Source organism: Phyllobates terribilis, unplaced genomic scaffold, assembly GCF_046119375.1.
Source record: "Phyllobates terribilis strain yellow unplaced genomic scaffold, ASM4611937v1 Scaffold_2__4_contigs__length_985480577, whole genome shotgun sequence".
NCBI classification, from domain to species: Eukaryota; Metazoa; Chordata; class Amphibia; order Anura; family Dendrobatidae; genus Phyllobates; species Phyllobates terribilis.
The window spans coordinates 369,552,115-369,566,965 of NW_027362762.1; the positions used below are offsets into that span (position 1 = coordinate 369,552,115).

Here is a 14,851-nt window from a genome sequence, read left to right on the forward strand (position 1 = left end):
GTGATTACATTGTTGTCAAATTGGTGACGCTGTTTTTTATACTAAAGGAAGATCCTATTGTTTTGTCTTTTGTACGTTATTTTTTAAGACAAATGCATTCACCGGGAAATGTCATTTTAACATTTTACAACCAAATCTGGCAATGTGGTGTGTGACACATCATCAGACACATCCTGTTTAATTTATGATGGAGGGACTCTGAAAGTCATAAAGCCTATTTTTATAGGGACATCAGATGGCCCTTACTATTCTTAAAAGGCCAGCAGTCGGCCCTATCTATTGATAGAGAGCCATCAGCCGGCTATGCTTTGTTGTTCCCATTATTAACAAGTGGGTCTCCTATACTGTTATTGTGTATCCAGTGACTGCAAGGGCTGCCAAAAATTTGGACGCAACACAATACCCCTTTAAAGAGACATAGAGGAGGGTCTCAGTAAAAAAAATGTTCCCATTATAAAGAAGCGGGTCTCCTATAGTGGTAATGCCCATGCTGTGACTGCAAGGGCTGCCAAAATTTGTGAAAAGCCCCACTAAGAATTTAAAGACACATAGAGCAGGGCCACAGTAACCATGTACGACATGTTCCCATTAGAAAGGAGAGAGTCTGCTATACAGTTATAGGGTATACAGTGAGTCCAACGGCTGACAATTTTAGGAAAAATCCCACTAAGAATTTAAAGACACACAGAGCAGGGCCACAGTAACAAGGTACGACATGTTCCCATTAGAAAGGAGAGAGTCTGCTATACAGTTATAGGGTATGCAGTGAGTCCAACGGCTGACCAATTTTAGGGGAGCCCCACTAAGAATTTAAAGACACACAGAGCAGGGCCAAAGTAATGATAAATTCCCATTAGAAAGGAGAGAGTCTCCCATAGTGTTTGCCTATGCAGTGAATGCAAGGGCTGCCAAAAATTTGGAGGCAATTCAATGCCCCTTGGAAGAAACGTGGAGGAGGGCCTCATAAAAAAATGTTTCCGTTAAAAAGGAGCTGGCCTCCTATATTTGTAATTCCCATGCACTAAGTGTATGGGCTGACCAACATTTACCCCTGGGGGGTATACATGAACATACTGTATCAAAAAAACTTTTTTTATGGGCATCATAAACACCCTTTAAAAAAATTAGGTGGGTGTTGCATCACGGACCACGGTCACCCTGGTGATATGGTGGTGGAGGATGAGGAGAAGTAGGAGAACAAGAGCAAATAGCCAAAATCAGGAAGCGTATACCCATGTGTGGGTGTGAAAAGGTGCATGAGAATACACCTCCCAAGAAAAGACACTGGATTGGAGTTTATGTTACGCTGCTATCATTCGGTGGTGTTGAGAAGTCTGGCCCAATCCAGCCCTTGTTCATTTTTATAACAGTCAGCCTGTCAGTATTTTCAGTTGACAGGCGGATGCGCTTATCAGTTATAATTCCACCAGCAGCACTAAAAACCCGCTCTGATAAAACGCTGGCGGCAGGGCAAGGCCAAGACCTCCAAGGCATAGAGAACGAGCTCATTCCACGCATCCAGCTTGGATACCCAATAATTATAAGGCACAGTGGAATCACGGAGGACGTTGGTATGGTTGGCAAGTTACTCCCTCAGCAACTTCCCAAACTTTGCACTCCTTGTGAGAGTACCCCGCGCCTCAGAGCCTGTCCGATGGGAGGGTCTGAGAAAACTGTCCCAGAACTTTGACAGTGTTCCCCTGCCTCTGCTGGATTGAAGTTGTGTCTCTCTCGCCTGTACTCCTTGGTTGTCCAGCGAAGTGTGCCCTCTGCCGCCACCGTTTTCAGATGGGAATTTTTTTAATAGTTCCGCAACAAGGGCCTTCTGGTGCTGCCCAATTTTTGTAGACCTGTCTGCCTCAGAAATAAGAGATATAAAGTTCTCCTTGTAGCGTGGGTCTAGAAGTGTCGCCAACCAGTAATGACTGTCACCCAAAATTTTGAGAATGCAAGGGTCATGGGAAAGGCAGCGTAACATAAACTCGGCCATGTGTGCAAGACTACTAACAGGCAAGACTTCCGTGTCCTCACCAAGAGGATGACTGACCATGCTCTCCTCCTCCTCTCCTCCTCTCTGTTCTCTGGCCATCCACGCTGAACAGACGGTATGACAGCTGTGCAGGTAGTACCGTCTATAGTGCATGAAACTAGCTCCTGTCCTTCCTCCTCCTCTTCCTCATTGTCACCCAATCCATGTTGGGATGAGATGAGGCTTGGCTTTGTGTAATCACCTTGTATGGTTCCTTGCTCCATCTCATCGTGCTCCACCTGCAATGCATCCTCTTTGATTGTGAGCAGAGAGCGTTTCAGAAGACAGAGAAGCGGGATGGTGATGCTAATTATGGCATCATCGCCGCTCACCATCTTGTTGGAGTCGTCAAAGTTTTGGAGGATGTTACATGTGTCTGACATCCATGTCCACTTATGAGGTCTTATGTGTGGAGTCTGAACTGAATACCGACGGCCTTGTTGATGCTGGTACTCAACAACTTTCCTCTTCTGCTCACAAATCCTTCCCAACATCTGCAGTGTAGAGTTCCAATGCGTGGGGACATCACACACCAGTCTGTGAGCCGGAAGCTGCAAATGCTGCTCAAATACTCCAAGGGCAGTGGAAGCTGTAGCTGACTTTCTAAAATGGGCACACAGGCGGCGTACTTTAACAATCAGATCTGGTAGCTCCGGGTAGGATTTGAAAAAACACTGACCCACGAGGTTAAGCACATGGGCGAGGCATGGTACGTGTGTGAGCTCGCCTCACCTCAGAGCCGCCACCAGGTTCCGGCCATTGTCACACACCACCATGCCTGGCTGTAGGTTCAGCGGTGTGAGCCACAGATCTGCCTGCTCTTTCAGAGCTGTCCACAACTCTTCAGAATTGTGCGGTTTTTCACCTAAGCATATTAGCTTCAGCACAGCCTGTTGCCACTTGGCCGAGGCAGTGCTGCAGTGCTTCCAGCTTGTGACTGATATGGTGATTTCGGAGATGGAGGCTGAAGAGGTGGAGGAGGCTGAGGAGGATGAGGTGCAGGAGCTGTAGACCGTGGGGGAAACCCTGATTGACCTAGGGCCCGCAATCCTTGGAGTCTGGAGGACATGTTCCGTCCCAAGGTCCGACTGGGTCCTGGCTTCCACTATGGAAGTGTGCCGTCAGCAAGATGTTCGGTCCCTGCCCACAAACACTTGTCCACGTGTCCGTGGTTAGGTGGACTTTACCGGTAACTGCATTGTTGAGAGCACGGCTAATGTTTTGGGACACGTGCTTGTATAATGCGGGGACGGCACACCGGGAGAAATAGTGGCAGTTGGAGACCGAGAACAGTGGGACGGCCGCCGCCATGAGGTTGCGGAATGCTTCCGTCTCCACGAGCCTAAAAGGCAACATTTCGAGCACAAGTAGTCGTGAAATGTGAGAATTTAGTAGTGTGGCCTGTGGGGCGTTGGCTGCATATTTGCGCTTGCGTTCCTAGTACTGGGGTATGGACAACTGAACGCTGCGCTGGGACAAGGACATGGACGTGCTTCCTGATGCTGCAACGAGGCATCTTTGCATGCACCATGGATAGGGGATTGGCTTTCATGCACAACAGCGGAAGAAGCAATGGTGCCACCTGCAGACACTGTTCCTGGACCCTGGGGTTCGACCCACAATGTCGGGTGCTTTGCTGCCATGTGCCTGATCATGCTGGTGGTGGTCAGGCTGGTTGTTTTGCCACCCCTGCTGATGCTGACCTGGCAGGTGCTGCAAATGGCCTTTTTGGGCTTATCGGCAGAGTCTTTAAAAAACTCTGGTGGTGGTGGCTAAGTGACTGGAAGCATTATCCACTATCCAACCAACAACCTTTTGACACTGCTCTGGGTTCAATAGTGGTGTGCTGCGGTCCCCTAGAAATTGGGACAGGAAGGTCAGGCGAGAAGATGTGGGTGTTTGTTGTGGAACAATTTCGGCTTGCCCACGGCCTTGTCCTCGGCCTCTGCATGCACCATTACCATCATGTCCAGTTCTCCGTCCCTTGCCATGTGCATTGCCCATTTTAAATGGAAGACAGTATCTTCCACGCTCACTGCAAATTACTGAGTTTGGAGCGAATTTATATGTGATCCGTGTGACGGAGAAAACAGAGTTTTAAATACCTGGCCTGTAGGTAAGTAGTTTGACCAGCAAACTGCTGTGAATTGCTTCACTGACACACTGAAAGAAATTTTTAATGGAGGCCAGAAATGGCAGTATTTTCTGACAACGTATATGTGAGCCGTGTGATGGAGAAAACACAGTTTTAAATACCTGGCCTGTAGGTAACTGTTTTGAACAGCAATTTGGTGTTAATTGCTTCACTGACACACTGAAATTTTTTTTTAATGGAGGCCAGAAATGGCAGTATTTTCTGAAAACGTATATGTGATCCGTGTGACGGAGAAAACAGAGTTTTAAATACCTGGCCTGTAGGTAACTGTTTTGAACAGCAAACCAGTGTCAAAAACTTTGCTGACACACTGAAATATTTTTTTAATGGAGGCCAGAAATGGCAGTATTTTCTGAAAACGTATATGTGATCCGTGTAACGGAGAAAACACAGTTTTTAATACCTGACCTGTAGGTAACTGTTTTGAACAGCAAACCAGTGTCAAAAACTTTGCTGACACACTGAAAAAAAAATTTAATGGAGGCCAGAAATGGCAGTATTTTCTGAAAACGTATATGTGATCCGTGTGATGGAGAAAGCACAGTTTTAAATAGATGGATTTTTAGCGCTGTAATATGAAAAGGACCTGGCTGTATTCTGCAGTGCCAACAAGCAAATGGCTCAGAAAAACCATGTTCTCTGGATTGCTTTTTAAGCAAATAATGTGGATTAAGATGCAAAAATATTATTCCTGGCCCCTGAGACCTGGTCCTATTTCCAGAAATATCTAACAGCAGCGACAGAACTGGAATGGAGCCTCTTGTGCTATATGCACTTCAGTCTGCTATATACACCGCCTGCCTATATACCCTGTCTGCCTGATATCTCTGCAGATGGATTAGTCCTCAGAAGGACTGTTTGTTAAGATGGATATGTGTAATGTACGGTTTTTCTCCCTACACTACCAAATACACGATCAAGTCTCTCCCTGACACAGCAGCTGCTCTCCCTACACTGTCTGATCTAGAGTGACTGTGATGAGCCTGGGGGCGCCAGGTCTGATATAGACCTGATGATGCTGTGCGGCCAGCCAATCACTGTAATGCCAACAACCAACATGGCTACGGCATTACAGTGCATGGCAGGCAATCCCTGCATGTTCATTGGCTCTCTAAAGAGCGCCAAACATGCAGGGAGGGGACCCGAGTTCCAGCCCGAGCAACCCGGAAATACTCGCCGAGCACCGAGCTTGTCGAGCACTGGGCGAGTACCAAGTAGTGGCAAGCACGTTCGCTCATCACTATTTAGCAGACCTCTGACTATGATAGCAACCCAGCCGTACGCTGCCAGAGGGCCAATGAGCATGTGTGACAGCGTGCTCTGCTGGGCCGCGTGCTGAAAATGCCACTGTTTAGAGAATGACAGCATCCATTAAAGCGATTAAGAGCAGCAAGTAGAACTCAGCTCTACAAACTACTGTTAAAGGCAGATGATGGCTGTATAACACAGTCATTATCTGCTGGGAAAGATACAAGCTCAATTTCTGATCTGTCATCAAAGAAGTGGACCCAACATTGGATGTACCAGTACATATATTGTCGAGAAGAAGTTAAAATGTAATTTACGGTAAAATCCCCAACAGCCAAATCTTTTGTTCTATATTGCGGAAATAGAGATTTAGTGTGCAGTACATTTTTTATTTTCATTTACTAAAACTTTTAATGATTTGAATGATTTAAAAGTTGCCCTCCTTGGAACACCAGCAAAAAATGAACACCATGAGCTTTATTATATAAGATAATGTTTCTCAATAATTAGAATTAATGTGTTTGCGCATTTACAGCAAACACTCCCAAAGAGCATTCCAATTAAGCAGTCTGGAGTAAAAGTAATGATGCTACTTATTGTTTTCAAAGATATTAATCATTACAAAAGTAAGTACATTTTCTGGGTTATTGTTAACAACATGATAGATCCTTTAATATATCTTTATCTGTCATGGATACAGCTTACCTTACACTTAAATATTAAAAGATAACCTGTCATCAGATCCATCCTGCCTAAATCACAGGCAGCATGAATCAGGCACTGACTACACAGTTGCAGGCAGGTAAGTTTTACTCTAAAATTCTGCAGCCAGGAATTATGTGGCTCAAATAACTTGCTGGAAGCAATCCCCTGCCGGTTTCTCCCTACCTTGCTAGTCGACTGACAAGTCTCTCCCTCTGTGTGTACTGTACTCAGTATAAATGAGCATACCTTCTTTGAAAAGTTAGGTATTAATCAATATCTCATTGAATAAAAGAATAATTTTCAAAATTTTAACAAGACTAAGCACCATGGAACCTTTTGTTATGACTCATGACATGAAAGTAAGTTTAATAATATAACTTTCATTACAAAACATTCAGTTTTACTTAACATAGTTGATGCAAAAATGAATTTACCCCACATCAAAAACAACTACATCTAGCATTTTGTATGACCTCCATGATTTTTAGGACAGCAGCAAATCATCTAGGCATGAAATAAATAAGTTGGTGACATATTGCAACATCTATCTTTTACATTTCTTAAGAACAACCTATTTTATAGCCTGGAGTGTGGGATGGAGAGTGATGCTCAACTTGTCTCTTCAGAATTCCCCATAGGTGTTTGATTAAGTTCAGATCTGGAGATATACTTGGCCACTGAATCACTTTCACCCTGTTCTTCTTCAGAAATGCAACAGTGGCCTTAGATGTGTGTTTTGGATCATTGCCATGTTGAAAAAGTGGACATCAACCAAGACAATGAGTGATGGTAGCAGAATTCATGATTCCATCAATGAAATTTAACTCCCCAACTTCCAGAGCACTCTTGCAGCCCAATATAAGGACACTGCTACCACCATGTTTCAATTTAGGCACAATGCATTTAAAAAAAGCGCACATCTACCAAGGACATGGAGTGATGATAGCATCTTCTCTTTCTAAATAAAGCAGTCCATGTGAAAATTCATGATACCAATAAGGAAATGTAGCTCCTGGACATGAGTATCACTTATGCAACCCCACATAAGGACGCTGCTGCCACCACCATGTTTCAATATAGGCACCGTGAATTTTTCTTTGTACTTCTAACCTTTGTGACACCATACTGTTTTTAAGCCATCCTTTCTAAAAACATTTTTCTTGGTCTCGAAACTCCAGAGTATAGAGTCCCAGTAGACTTCATATTTTTCAGCATAGACCCTGGCAAATTGTAGGCAATCATTTTTGTGCATGGGCTTTAGAAGAGGCTTTTTTCGTGAATTACATCCATGCATGCCATTCCTCTGCAGTATATCACTTATTGTTACATGGGAAACACTCACCATGGTTTGGCTTTCTACTTCTTTAGCTAGCAGCAGTGAACTTGCATGTCGAATTTCTTCAACCCTTCTCATCAGAAGATGCTCCTGTTCAGGTGTTAACATCCGTGGTCGGCAGGAAAGTCTCTGTGAGATGGTTTCATTTCCATCTTTGTTACATTTTTGGCTAACTTATGCTAGAGTATTTTGACTGAAATATAAAGCTTTGGTGATCTTCTTGTAGCCTATAATACACCTTTATTTTGTAAAGAAATTTTTTCTTTCCCAGATTTTGTGACATTTCTCTTCCATGTAGTGGCATTGCTAACAGCATGAAATGCAAAGAGGTTTTCTTTGTTAATTACTGCCCTTTTATAGTTAACTGTCTGCTGGACACCAGTGTAATGAATAGTTAGACTTATCTGTGATTGAATTCTTGTTAATTAGAATGTTGTAGTTTACAGTACCTTAAAAAGCATTCATATCCCATAAACTTTTTACATTTTTTCACGCTAAACCCACAAACTTAGATGTTTTTTATTTGGATTCGATGTGATATACCAACATAAAGTAGCAAGTATTTGTGAAGTGAAAAGGAAATGATGATTTCTAAATATTTTAAATATACAGTATAAGTCTGAAAACTGTGAAGTGCATTTGTATTCAGCTCCCTTGAATCAATACTTTGTAGTACCACCATTCTCTGCAATTACTGCTGCGAGTCTTTGGGATATGTCTCTACCAGCTTTGCACATCTAGACACTGAAATTTTTACACATTCTTCTTTGCAAACTATCTCTAGCTCATTGAGATTGGATGATGAGGATGGTCTTACCACTGATTCTCAATGGGATTTAGGTCTAGACTTTGACTGGGCTATTCAAACACATGAATATGTTTTGATCTAAGCCATTCCATTGTAGCTCTGGCAGTATGTTTAGGGTCATTGTCCTGCTGGAAGGTGAACCTGTGCCCCAGTGTCAAGTCTTTTGCAGCCTCTCGTAGGTTTTTCTCCAGACTTGTCCTGTATTTAGCTCCATCCATCTTCCCATCAACTCAGACTCGCTTCCTTGCCCCTGCTGAAGAAAAGAATCCATACAGCATGACCACCACCATGTTTGAGGGTGGGGGAGGTGTATTGAGGGTTATGTGCAGTGTTAGTTTTCCACCATACATAGCGCTTTGCATTTACTACAAAAAAGTTATACTTTGGTCTCATCTGTCCTGAGCACCTTCTACCACATGCTAACTGTGTCCCCTACATGGCTTTTTGAAAACTGCAAACGAGACTTCTTATGTCTTGTTTTCAAAAATTGCTTTCTTCTTACCACTATTACAAAAAGCCCATATATGTAGAATATATGACCAATAGTTGTCCTGTGGACAGATTCTGAGCTGTGGATCTCTGCAGCTTTTTCAAAGTGACCATGGACCTCTTAGCTTCTTCTCTAATTAATGCTCTCCTTGATTGGGATGTCAGTTTAGGTTGATGGCCATGTGTTGTTAGGTTTGCAGTTGTGCCATACTCCTGCCATTTTTGTATGATGGAATGAACAGTACTCCGTGAGATGTTCTGATCTTGGGCTATTTTTGTATACTCTAACCCTGCCTTACTCTTCTCCACAACTTTATCCCTGACCTGTCTGGTGTGTTCCTTAGTTTTCATGATGCTGTTTGATCCATAATGTTGTCATACAAACATCTGAGTATTGCATTAGCTTATAGGATATACATTCAATATATAACATATATTTATGTTCTAGAGAAAATCACTAAAATCTGGCTGAGAAAACAGGGATGAATTTGCTCGTGATCTGTTCCATTTTTAGTGGGCAATAGACAAAGGGTGGGATGGAACTAAAGGGTGGGCTTACCAATCTTTGTGTTCTAGTACAGACAAAAAGGAAAATGGGTACATAGCTAAAACCCTGAGAGAAGCACATATTTCTTTTTAAAATTTTCAGCATTAAATGCAATATAGGACTAGATTGGATTAAGGACAGGAAGGAAAGTAATGGAAAAATTCTTCTCTGTGCTAAGAGTTCCTTAAAGGATACATTTTCTTCAATGAATATGCAATAAATGCTGAAGGAATACATTACTTTTTGCTTAGCCTAAAAAATGTTTACTCAATTAAATTTCTATCTGTATCGTACTTATAAAATATGATACACATTGTCAATAAGCTGATTAAGCCGAGTCATCTTTGCATAGTAGTAAAATATGTTTCCCAGAAAATTCTATATTTTTAATCTATTCCTTCTACGTCATTCAACAGCTGACTCAAACTCCAAATGACTCCAAGATGAATAATTTATTACTGACTAAAAATAGTTTGGATAATAGTTAGGTTATCACACATCTCAGCTCTGAAACTATAACAACAGGACACTAATGGTAAATTGCTATGAAATTTAGAAACATCTGAAATTTCCTTGTTGCTAGACAACAGTCTTCTACCAATATTGTTGCTATGGCTATAGCTGAAATTAGTTCAGCCACTGCAATAAGGAAGTTACAAAATAACTTCATTGTATAATCATTTTAGCAATGTTAACTTTTTCACCAAGCTCAAAGAGCCTTTCCCCAAAGATCTGAAAAGCACCAGTATGTATATGCTTTGTGTTGCACACAATTTGGCCACTGTTACAGCCCTATATTCTTCAGAAACCTGAATATTGAATATGTTTCTTGTAATGCATCTCCTGCTTCTAGATTGCAGCATAAAAGGAATGTGTATTGGGAGTTTAGGAAAGTTGGGTAACATCACATATGGGCAAAGCATTGGCCGCCATATTGGTTTTTACTTAGCTCTCCAGGAATAAATATAAAATATGTGGCTTATAGAACACGTTTACAAAAATACAGTTAAATTAACTTTATTCACAGTTTATTATTATGCTGTCAAGGAATAGTAATTATTATTATTATTATTATTATTATGTATTAGAAACCCCATTAGTTCTATAGTTCTGTGCTTGTAAAGAGTGTTTACATACAAAATACATATATAAAATCCAACTACAATAAAACAGAACTAATAGCGACAGAGTGGTAGAGTGGGGAAGATGTCCCTGCCCTCAAAGGCTTACAATCTACAAGGTATTGTGGAAGAAGACAGTAGATAAAGGGGTTGGAACAGCTCTGGTGGTAATGATGTGGCAGCAGGGTTATTGCAGGTTGTAGGCTTTCCTCAAAAGATATGTCTTCAGGTCGTATCTGAAGGTTTCATTCGGATGTGCTAAGATACTGAATTCTAGAGGATGAGGGACGTTCAGGAAAAGTTTTGGAGACAGTTGAGTGAGGAATGTACAAGGGCATATTGTAATCCTACAAGGATTGTTGTCAATATTTTGCTAAAATGTTAGGATTTTTTTAACAAATACTGTAATATATTTGACTGAAATTAATTAAGACTTGCTCAAAATGACATATATGAACAATGCCTTCTACAGGTTATCAATATGGATTGATTTAGATTTTATTGCACGCATTCTTGCAGACGTTTTTTAATAAAATTCAATGCATTGTGTGAGAAAAAGTCTAGAACAATACAAAATGTAAAAAAAAGTACTTTTTATGTTATGATCAAGATTCAGTAAAAAATAGGACAAGATATGCTAACGATGTACATGGTTGTTAAGCATAAGTGAGGATATTTTGGAGTTTTGTTTACAATACTGATGTAAATAAGCACCAAAAATCATAGTGATAACAATAATAAAAATAATAACAATATCAACCATAGCAATTAAAACTGCAGGCAGATTTGAAAGTATACATAGTTCACTAAAGGTCAGTGGAGTAGCTAGAGGAGAGCAGGACCCCTGCAAATACAAGGCTCACAGATTTTCTAGTTATAGTGATTAGCACTAAAGCCAGCTAATGTTATAGATAACTTAAATATCAAACTTTTATTTAAAAGGGGCATTCAAAATTGTTTTAATCTTTTTTTTTTTAATTAACCATTTTTGTGATGCATATTCTCTAAAACTTGTGCTGAAGTCATAAAATGTTAAAGTTATGTTAGTTTTTTGTTTGGAATCCTTTACCTTACATTGGGCATAATCATAATAATAATAATCGTAATAATAAATGTGGCCCTGGGACAATGTTAAAAATATGCAGCATTAAACCCACAAAAATACTAACCCAATTATGGAAAAACAACTGGCTATTTTATTTAGCAGAACTGCTTTGTATATCTGTTGGAGCATATGTTTATTTACAGAGAAAGAAACTATTGAAATATTTTTCTCAAATGTTAAACTTTTACTAACATGTAGGGCAAGTCCTATGTACAGCGAGAAGTTCAAAAATAGAATTGCCTAAATGTATAAATCTAGGTCATCCCATTTAAAGCACATTGAGATGGATGAATAAATAATGAATGCCGCTGTGTTCCCCTATCTGTACTTTTGGCTCCACTCTATTTATAAGCATACAGTATGGAGAACTAACAAATGTTTTCTTGTGCCTAGTAATATGTAATATGTATTTTTAGCTGCGCTTAAGATTATGTAATAATGCCCTCGTTGAGAGATCTTATTTGACAAGATATTTGAGCTGTGTTTTTTGGAAATGTCATTTCAGAAACACAAGTGACCTTCTACATATTAAATAAAATATAGACCGTATGCTTGAATGATAGCCAAGGTGCAACTGCAATTACAACACACAGGGGAATTAGTTACGATCAAGTAACAAACTCAGATAAAGATAATAAACTAAGCAAAGTACAGTGTTCAGACATAAAGAGGACCTGACACCAGGTAAACAGTGGCCAGTTTTTGCTCTTATTTTTTTACTGTCTCTCCCCTTAGTATTCCACTTTTTGTTGTGTTTTTTTTTTTATATCTACTGTTAAAGAGGTATGGGACTTTTAATTTAGTTCCAATTTTTACCGACTTTATCAAAAGATAGACTGGCTTGCATAATTACCCTGTGAGCAACTCCCCATTGGTAAAGACCATAAAAATTAGCACTAAATAGAAAGAAACATATCTCTGGAGCCATATGGTGGATTTAAAAAAAACAAAAACAAAATTAAAACAAAAAACTAAAAAATAAAGAAATAAAAATGCTGAGTACTCAGGGGAATAAAATAAGAGCATAATAGCAAGAACTGTTCACTTTAAGTCAGGTGAAAGGTCTCCTTTAAAGAGTTATTATTTCCATTGTTTCGGCATATCACTATAACATGTGATAACAAAATGATCAATAAAGGGTGCATCATGATTAAAGAAGCACTCCAATAAGTTTTTATCCTCATAATATATTGTCGTCATCATATTATATAGCATGGTGTACTTTTGCCCTTTCTACCCAGTTAATTCTTCTCTTTTCTCTGCTCTATATAGAAACAGGAAGTCTCTTTTTTTCTGCATAAGTCATTCCCCTGTTACTACATAGAACTTAGAAGGATTCAGCTAGTCACTTTTTAATCACATGTAGGGATTAGTGTTGCGCGAATTTGTTCGGCATTTTAAATTCGGGTTCGTGTTTAGGGTTCCGGCTTGTTCGCATCAAAAAATCTGCTCCGCGCATGAACATCCCTGATTTGCCACGCTGTCACGCAGATAACATTCGCTCAACACTAGTAGGGATAAACGGACCCGTGTGCCATGGGTGTGTCAGGTGTGACAGACAATCTCTCTGGATTCGGCTGTAGAAGGTCAATGCGCTTGGCATTGCAGATGCCTTCTTAATCCTCTCATCTCTGTGGTGTAGTTATATCCTTCTTCCTTTAGGACCCAGCAGCGACCTCCGCCTTCTGCTATTTTTCTATAGTTTTTATACAGTTTACTTACAGTTTCTATATAGTTTTAAAGTTGTTTCTGTACAGCACATCGTTTTGTTTCTTCTAGGGATTTCTGTGGATGGATTTACCAAATGTGAAAGACTATAGTTCTTTTGATTCCTCTCTCCTCTAATAGACATCTACTTTTACAGCTGCCTGTATTCCCCTCTATCATAATTTGTTAGGCAGTTCCCTATTTCTGCACTGCTATTATTTTACTTACTTACTCTGTATTATCTGCTCCCCAGCATGTTAAACACCATCCCACCTGAGTCAAGACAAGAGTACGAAATCAAGGAAGCAGTGGAGATGAGTGGCTTGTTATGTGTGATGTCCTGTACTACAAAGAGAGGGAGAGAAGAGATAAATATTTGTTCTGAGTACAGGATGTCATGCAAGCAAGAGATAAACACCAGGACACCAGGTCATTTCCCTGTATGTGAGACTCGCATAGAAAGGCATTTCAGTCATATATGCTCAATAGAAAATTCTGTTAGGGTATGTGCCCATGATCAGGAGCCGCTGCGGGTTTGATGCTGCGTGTTTATGCAGCGTCAAACCCACAGTGGCCAGATGTTACAGCATAGTGGATGGGATTTCTAGAAATCCCATGTCCATCCACTATGCGTCTCTGTGCACCTGCGGCTCACCCACGGAAACTCACATGTAGCGAGTCTTTCAGGACCGCAGCATGTCAATTTCTCTTGCGGGTCCGCATGTGGATTCTTCCAATAGACTAACATCAATGACGAAAGTCCGCATGTGAAAAAAAAATTGCGGCCGCTCATTTGCATCATGAGGGTGGAAGCCGCATGGCTGTTCTGTAGCGTTGGGGCCGCAGTGGCTCCAGATCATGGGCACATACCCTTAAGGTTTAAGGTGCATGTAGTTGGTGATGGATGCCATGTTCAATGTACTTTTTAGGTAACTTACCATTGATTGAATTAATGGTAATGGTGATTATTTAACAGAATTAACAATAAGTAATAGCTGTCCAGTTTAGATATTTAGCATTATTCTAGAGATTTTAAAGTCTTGTAAAAACTTTTTGGATCTGCTTTTTGCTGACTGTTATCTATAGAAAAAGTATGAGATTAATTTCAAAGCCAAAACTTGATATAAAATGTTTGGTGTTCTCTTGTTCATTGTCAGATGCACTTAGAATGTGTTTCATTGCGGGATAAATGCAGAAATTGTCCAATACCCCTTCTATCAACTAGATCTCCTGACTCATCCTGAATCTACTATTGACCTTACTACTACCATTGACCATTAGGGAATATTAAATGAACCCCATTACAACCTTAGGGTATGTACACGTTAAGTATTTGGTGCAGAATTTTTTGCATGATTTGTGCATCTCTTGACAGAAAAAATGCATAAAATAAGCTCGCTTTTTGCTGCATTTTTGCCTCATTTTATATGCGTTTATTCTGCACATTGAAATCTGCACCAAATCTGCATCGAAAAAATAAGCAAAGTGTAAATGAGACTTCAGGATTCTCATTCACTTTGCTGGTATCAGGAAACCCTTCAGGTTTTGTGACAAATCTGCGCAGAATAAAGTACGACAAATCTGCAACATGTGCAGAGACC

The 14,851-nt window shown here is 40.3% G+C and overlaps 1 protein-coding gene across 11 annotated transcripts in view; it reads left to right on the plus strand.

Moving 5' to 3' along the window:
• The window catches only part of DMD (dystrophin), a 3,940,859-nt gene that overhangs the window by 2,739,365 nt on the left and 1,186,643 nt on the right, over positions 1-14,851 (plus strand). The gene's annotated exons all lie outside the window — the stretch shown is intronic.